This window comes from Lathyrus oleraceus, chromosome 3 (genome assembly GCF_024323335.1).
Source record: "Lathyrus oleraceus cultivar Zhongwan6 chromosome 3, CAAS_Psat_ZW6_1.0, whole genome shotgun sequence".
Classification (NCBI taxonomy): Eukaryota; Viridiplantae; Streptophyta; class Magnoliopsida; order Fabales; family Fabaceae; genus Lathyrus; species Lathyrus oleraceus.
In genome coordinates, this window is record NC_066581.1 from 285,176,484 (window position 1) to 285,184,635 (window position 8,152).

The window sequence follows — 8,152 nt, forward strand, 5'->3', positions numbered from 1 at the left end:
TGCCATGAAAATAAAAAAGAATTGATCATGAAGTAAGGTATAAAATGTCAATTCTTTTTCTATAAACTTTAGATGTCCAAAAATACCTTATTTCTTTATCTCTAAAGTTTTCTCAACCTTCATACATCATAAACATTCAAGCCATAACTTCTTAAAGTCCAAAAATCAAATTTCACATCAGTGTAACCGGTTGCTCTATATAATTAACCAGTTACGTACATACCCATTATGCCAGATTTTTGTGTGACCGTTATCAAAAGTGGTAACCAGTTACACCATTTATGTAACCGGTTGCACCTTGCGTATTTTTGAATATTTTGAGTCATTGTGTATCCAAAGTAATTCAATTTTTCATGGAACTTTTCCAATGAATTACATCTAATCCAAGAGGTATCCGATGGTGTTTTAAGACAAATACATTAGTTTTTCAAATTACCTCTTTTACACAAATTTTCAAACACTTCCAATTCATTTCAAATGTTCATTCTTAAAATTTATTGAAACTTTTTCTGCATAATTTCATTATCATTACAAACTTTATCCAAACCTTTGAGCACTTAAGTTTTATACACTACGAGTTATATGTTGAAAGAGAAGATTAATTACTCATTCTTGGAATGAAAGATAATTAAGTGTGTTGTATATTGTGCATGACACTATTATATATGATCAAGTGCCTTAATGTGACTGTATCAAATGAAAGAAAAGAGGATGAAATAAATAGGAGAGTAAGACTATGATACAACTACATGGTTTAAATTAGTTTGCAAAAGAGAGAGACTTTTGCCCGTGAAATGCAGTTTGTGTTGTCACAATATCCTTAGTGTCAATATAAGTATGTACTGAGTTTACTATTACCAGATTCAACTTTGTGACCACGTACGATTATTTGTGATGCTATCTTTCTTAACTCCTTTTTCAGCTATGCTGTTGTATTTTACTGTTTTTACATGCAAGCGAAGTTGCTTGAGGACAAACAACGATTTAAGTGTGGGGGAGTTTGATAACATGTAAAATGCATCCTTATTTCATTTGATTTACATATATTTTAGTCTCGATTTTATAGATTTTGGTAGTGTTATACTGGTATTTTGTCTGTATTTTAAATACTTAGCAGTTAGAGGCTTCTGCGCGATAAAACGATAAAAAACAACAAAATTGGATGGAAAATACAAAGTCCTGACTCTCATGACGAGCATAACCCAGTCATGAAGGGCATCATGGACCCTAAGGTATAGACTGTCAGTGCTTGAGTTGAAGGAATAAGGCGGAGGTAATCCAAAGAGCCATGACTGGCAGGCCGTTAGTCCAAATGATGCTTGTCATGACCCACAATCTGGGAATCTGATGGAAATAGTCATGATGAGCAAATCGTCATCCCAACTGACGTCCGTCGTCCTAAAATTTTGCACAGTATCTGCAGATTCTTTTACCACTTCCCAAATTTCCTCCCACTCAATTTTTACGTTTCAAGCAATTTTTCTATGAATCCTAGCCTATAAATAAGCCCTTAGAACTCAGTCTTAGACATCCAAGCCTTGTAAGAGCAATACATTTCACTTGAAAAAAATAAACATTCAACATTAGAGTGTTTATGAAATTTTGCTTTGTTTTATTTTCTCATTTTGGAGTTGTTTATTGTTATTACTACTTTAATTCAAGTTTTTCGACATTATTTTCCGCATTATTTCTAGCTTTGTATCAGATTCAAATCTCCCTTCAGAGCATTTGTTTTATGCAAATATTCATTTTTTCTACACCTTCCAAATTCCTTTATTTCTACTGCTTCTTTATTATGCCTTGTTTAATTGTATGTTTTTTATTTGCTAAATTTTAACATGTAAACTTTATTTTCATGCTTTTTAATTGTTGCTTTTATCATGTCTGAGTAGATTTAGTGAGTCCGGAATATGAGGACTGTCATACCGACGGTACTAAGTAACTTGTACATTTAATAATTTCTAACAAAAATAATTATGGATTTCTAAATATTCTGTTTTTAAACTTAAGATTGTTTGCTACAAAAGTAGAAACACAAAGATAATATTTATGCACCTACGAAAGTAGAAAATTATTATTTTTAATTACTAAATGCGCTAACGATATTTTGAATTAATTATGAAATCACTATTTTCAACTTGTAATTTGTAAGACGTGAAAGTCGGTGATTACGAGCCTAAAACATCGTAATGGATACGCGAAAACGGGTGGTACCTCTAACTAGTTTTTCTCCAAAAATAAAATATTTTCTCGTTATAATAAAATGCTGCAGTTTATGAGAGTAACACAGGTAGTTGGAAACCATGTTCCGTCTCTCGTTATTAGAATTGATTAAAAACCGCCAATTTTCTAATTACACAAACAAACCTAATCGCGCCGCCTTAGATAAATAACATAATAACAGATAACAACACATGTCAATTGGTCTCTATGGGATTCAACATATTTTATACTAAAACCAATAAAGACGTGCATTTGCGGCCGCATCAAGGTTTTGATGCTATTGTATGGGACCAATATAGTTAATATTGTAACTCCGTTGTTATACCGTTTAGACTAAGACATTTTTTGATTTTATTTTTTATTTCTCGTTTCGGTTGTATGAAAAAACCCGAGCCTCCGAGAAATTAGACCAAACGACAGACAAGGTTGAGTGTTGGTTGCATATCTGTTGCCGCTAAGAACAACTTCACGCTCCCTCTTAGGACGAGCCTCATTTGAGTATTGTTAACCCGACAATCCAGGCTAACCATTTTGAACTAAAACCCTCTCTGTTGAAAATCGTGCAACATAGCCAGTTCTCCAGTAGCCCAGCGGAGGACCCATGTCTTCACCTCTTCGTGTTTGTGCAATTCGCTGACACACTGAAAAGTAGTGGCGTCGACCTTGAAGCCATTTGATTACGTCTATTTCCTTTCTCATTTAGAGACAAAGCTCGAGCTTGGCTATAGTCTATCCCGTCAAATTCCATAACAACATGGAATGAGCTAAAAAAGGCGTTCCTTGCTCGATACTTTCCGGCGAGCAAAATAGTGCAACTAAGGAACCAAATCACATGCCTCAGGTAGACTGATGGAGAATCGCTCTTCGATGCATGGGAGCGATATAAGGAAATGATGAGATCCTCCCAATACCACAGGCTAGAAACATGGTTGATTATTCATACATTCTATAATAGCTTTTTCTATAATACGAGAATGACTATTGATGCTACTATGGGAAAAACTCTGATGAATAAATCTTTCTCTGATTCCTACACCCTTATTAAGAGTATAACTTAGAATCACTGCTAATAGGGAATCAAATGCGCTCCTGTTGATAAGATACAACCCAAAGGCGGTATGTACGAAATGAGCTGTTTATATCACTTGAATGCTAAAGTAGATGTCCTTACTCAAAAGATTGACAACTTGATTATAACTCCTGCAACTTCCATTGATGTCGTGACTCCTAACTGCGAGATTTGCGGAGTCCTTGGACATGTTATGGTAGAATGTCAATTATTAGCAGAACCGACTCCTGATCAAGTTAAGTATACTAAAGGTAACCCTTATGCAAATACCTACAACCCAAGATGGAGAAATCACCCTAATTTCTCCTATAAGAACAATAATGCATTGTTTGCACCCAATCCTCCACTCGCTGCTCCTGGAAAGTCAAACCTTGAGGTAATGATGTGATAAGACAACTAGCGACTAAGGTTGATACCAGATTTCACAACCTTTCTCAAATTCCAAAAATCCATACACAAACCCTCACTAATATTAACCTTTCACCTCAAATCCAAATTTATTTTCATCAAATAAAAATCATAACGAGTTGAATCGAGCCAACATAAGTTATGAAACCTAAGCCCAAACTCTTCTATAAACCTCAAATAAAAACTTTAAACACCACATCCCTTCAACGAGTCACAAATAAATAAACATAATACCACAAATCATGCAAAAAATAGAAATCAACCCTCACCCTTCAAAACCCTAATCCCCAAATCCATTAAACATCCATTTTGTGAAGTTTTTTTTAAATATCCAATTTTTTTAAAAAAATTCCAAAAATACCCTATTTTTCAAAAAAATTACATTTTTGGCCATTTTTAGCCCTAAATTGGCCTTAGGCGCCACCCTAGTTGGCGCCTACCCTTAAATTTATGGCAAGTCGCCACTAGGGGTGGCGCATACCCTTAGTTTTTTTTAATTAAATAATTTTTTATTAATTTTTTTAAAAAATTATTTTAAATGTATTAATTTATAGTTATTATAAATTATATTAATTTATATTAATACATATATATATAAATAATGTTATTTACAAGATATATATATATATATATATATATATATATATATATATATATATATATATATATATTAATTTATATATATTAATTTAATTTATAAGTAATTAATATTATTTATAAATTTTTGGAAAAAAAATTAATTTATATACATGTAAATAAATATTTATATACATGTAAATTAATATATATATATATATATATATATATATATATATATATATATAATATATATATATATATATATATATATATATATATATATATATATATATATATATATATATATATATATATATATATATATATATATATATATATATATATATATATATAAAGATATGATACACAATATCTTTAAAGATAAAGATATAAAGATAATAAACACAATATATTTTTATTAAAATAATACACAAGACAAATATTATAAAGATATGATTAAAATGCATTATTAATTTGGGATTTATCACATATGATGCGGTCCCTGGTACGATCCACACGGGGGAGGTCTAACTACTCGCCTAGACGGCTCACGTGGTGGTGGTGCTTCCCTATTACCACCCTTAGTCCTAACGCGTCCCCTTGCCGCTTGCCATTGTGGTTGGGTCGAAGTCCCTTCAATGCTGTAGGAAAGGCGGGTGCCCTCTGCGCCCTCAAAGCTTTGTCTCGGTGGGACAAACTGACTCCTATTGGGTGCGCCCTCGAAATGTGGCCTTTGGTAGTTGAGGGTTGAATCGGGTTGGCTAAAGAACAATGTTTGTTGTGGTGTGTAGTAGTCTTGTTGGTAATCCTCTTGTATACCCGTGTCGGGGCTAGGCGGAGGACTGGAAGAGCTCAGGACATCGTCGTGATGGAAGTGTTGGGATTGGTGGATGTGGGGGGGATTGATATTGTGGTAGGTGTTGGGACTGTTGATGGTGGTGGGAATGTTGAGGTTGGTGTTGGTAATCTTCATGGTATTGGGGTTAAGTTTATGGTATGTAGTGTTGATTTGGTTGGGGGGTGGACATGTGTTGTGGTGGCTGTTGTTGGTAATACGGTGGTGGTTGTTGTTGTTGGTAATAAGGTGGTGGTGGTTGTTGTTGGTAATATGGTGGTGGTTGTTGTTGTTGGTAATACTGTGGTGGTTGTTGTTGTTGGGAATATTGTGGTGGTTGTTGTTGTTGGAAATATGGTTGTTGCATCCGGGGATCGTCCAAATAGAACGGGTCAGACACAATAATTTCTGGATTTGTATTTGCTCTATACCAATCCACATATTCCCTTGTCGGCTTCATTTCGTTGGGCGCCACCGGAAATTGTAGAACATAATGGGCACGGTCTTTCCACATTTTACGGAACTCCTTTGCAAATTCCTTCCAATTTTGGGCATACCACTGGTGGCTGACTTTTTTAAGATGCCAAGGTTCCAAAGACATTGGGGGGGCCTGGGATTTCTTGATGCATTCCGAATTGCAGTTTGACACGGTCACTTTGGTGCATCTCCACAGTGGTGAACCGCATTATAGCCGTTTTTGCTGTCCAAACAGCTGCATCTTCGGGGTTGGGTTGATGTTCCAATCCCAAATATGGCCTCCAAATAAACTGCAAAGAAAAAAGTAAATATGTTATTTATTGAGAATGCTTGATATTAACAAATCAGTTAGAAGATGAGTGATTTAGTGGTAATACATCTTGTGCTCGGAGACGATCCAAGAGTTGACGATAAAATATTATTTTATTCTTCGGGGTAAGACTGTAATCTAGTCCGGTTGTAATGAACCTAAACAAAAAAAGATAAATAATATTATTTACAAATATTTATAGAATAAATATAGAAAATGAAATAACATCATAAATTTACCTAGTTGCGTAGGGGAAGGAGTAGACGTTAGGATTTTCTGGGGCTAGCCTCGGCAATCTCCACCACCCCCATGTTTGGAGCAAAAAAGCAAATCCAGAAAATGTACAGTGGTCATTTTGTGCATTTTTACACAAAGAGTTATATAGGAAAGCCAATACAGCAGAACCCCAACTATACGTGCTTATTCTATCAATGTCCTCGAGCAAACTCAAGTACATAAAGTTTATGCTATTTCCCGTGCCTTCGGGAAATAGCAAGTTTCCAAACAATAACATAATGTAAACCCTTGTTTTTATGATTTTTTCTTGTTCGGACGAATCCTCAGTCAAATTTATAGAGTCGTGGTAGAATTGGAGGCTTGATAGTTTAATACCCTGGCCCCTTGCTTTTGCAGATCCCTCACCCTCGACCAGATCTACGCCCAACATTTGAACACATAGTTCGTTGGACTGTTGAACATTTCCAGTCACAGGCTTACCATCTATTCGAAGACCCAAAAGCATGTACACGTCCTCTAATGTGACGGTACATTCACCGATTGGTAGGTGAAAAGTGTGTGTCTCTGGTCTCCAACGTTCACACAAAGCAAGAATAAATTTGACATCAATTGTGGCATTTACGACATGCATAACATGACCGAACCCCGCATGCTCTATGTAAGGTACGCACCATGGGTCTGGATAAGGCATAGGGTGTGAACGTTGACGAAATTTCTTGGGATCCTTTAAAAACAAACAATATAAACAATCATTAGATTGGACTTTTAAAAAATAAATTGTAAACATACGAAAGATGCAATGTTCAAGAAAAACTTACGAATGAGGCAATGTTTGCCCTAGTGCCTCTGTGTTCTTGGCCCATGGTAAGAAGAGACATGATTGCAATGTAGAACGAAGCTTGGTGGATGAGAAGTTTCGTCGGAGTTCTCTGAATAAAAGTGTTAGTGGTTGATGAAAACTTGCAAGAATGACCTTCTATTTATACCCGTTTTCAAATAGTATGAATATGCAAAAATGTGATACGTGTAAGGCATGCGTGGGAATCTTGCAGGCTAGGTGGATAGGTTGGCATGCATTGGTATAAATTAGGTTGCACTTGTCTTGTCTAGGGGAAGGCTTGGTGGAACCTGATGATGCAAAGATGTGACATGTGTAAGGCATGCGTGGGAATCTTGCAGACTAGGTGCAGGCTAGGTGGATAGGTTGGCATGCATTGGTATAGATTAGGTTGCACTTGTCTTGTCTAGGGGAAGACTTGGTGGAACCTGATGATGCAAAGATGTGACACGTGTAAGGCATGCGTGAGAATCTTGCAGACTAGGTGCAGGCTAGGTGGATAGGTTGGCATGCATTGGTACAGATTAGGTTGCACTTGTCTTGTCTAGGGGAAGACTTGGTGGTAGTGTTGCATTCAAAGATGTGAAACGTGTAAGGCATGCGCGAGAATCTTGCAGACTAGGTGGTGAAGGCATTTGATGGATAGGCATGCGTGGGAATCTTGCAGACTAGGTGGTGAAGACATTTGATGGATAGGCATGCGTGGGAATCTTGCTTTGAATATTATTTTAGTACAACAGTTTTAGAAAGTTTAAATTGGTTTTTAATTCAATTTAGTTAATCAGGTTGTTTAAAATAAATAATTAAGCTTAAATAAGATTGAATATTATTTTAAACACATAATGGAAAAAAGAGATAGTTTAGCTTTTGAATAACATTGTATCCTGCTCCTCTGGCTCACAATTTGTTAAGTAGATGTTTTATTTCATTCATTTGTTATGGCTTCTTCTTGTGAATTCAATTTTTCTTGGAATTACTCAAAAATCTTGAAACAACACATGAGTGGATGAATGTATGAATGTAATTAAAAAGGAATGAAAACATGAATGTAATTGAAATGGAATGAAAACATGAATTATGAAGAATGTATGTGCATGAATAAAGTGATGAATGAAACTAGGGTTATGAACTTCACAATTTAAAATTTAAGCTCATAATTTCAAATTAAAAACTCTA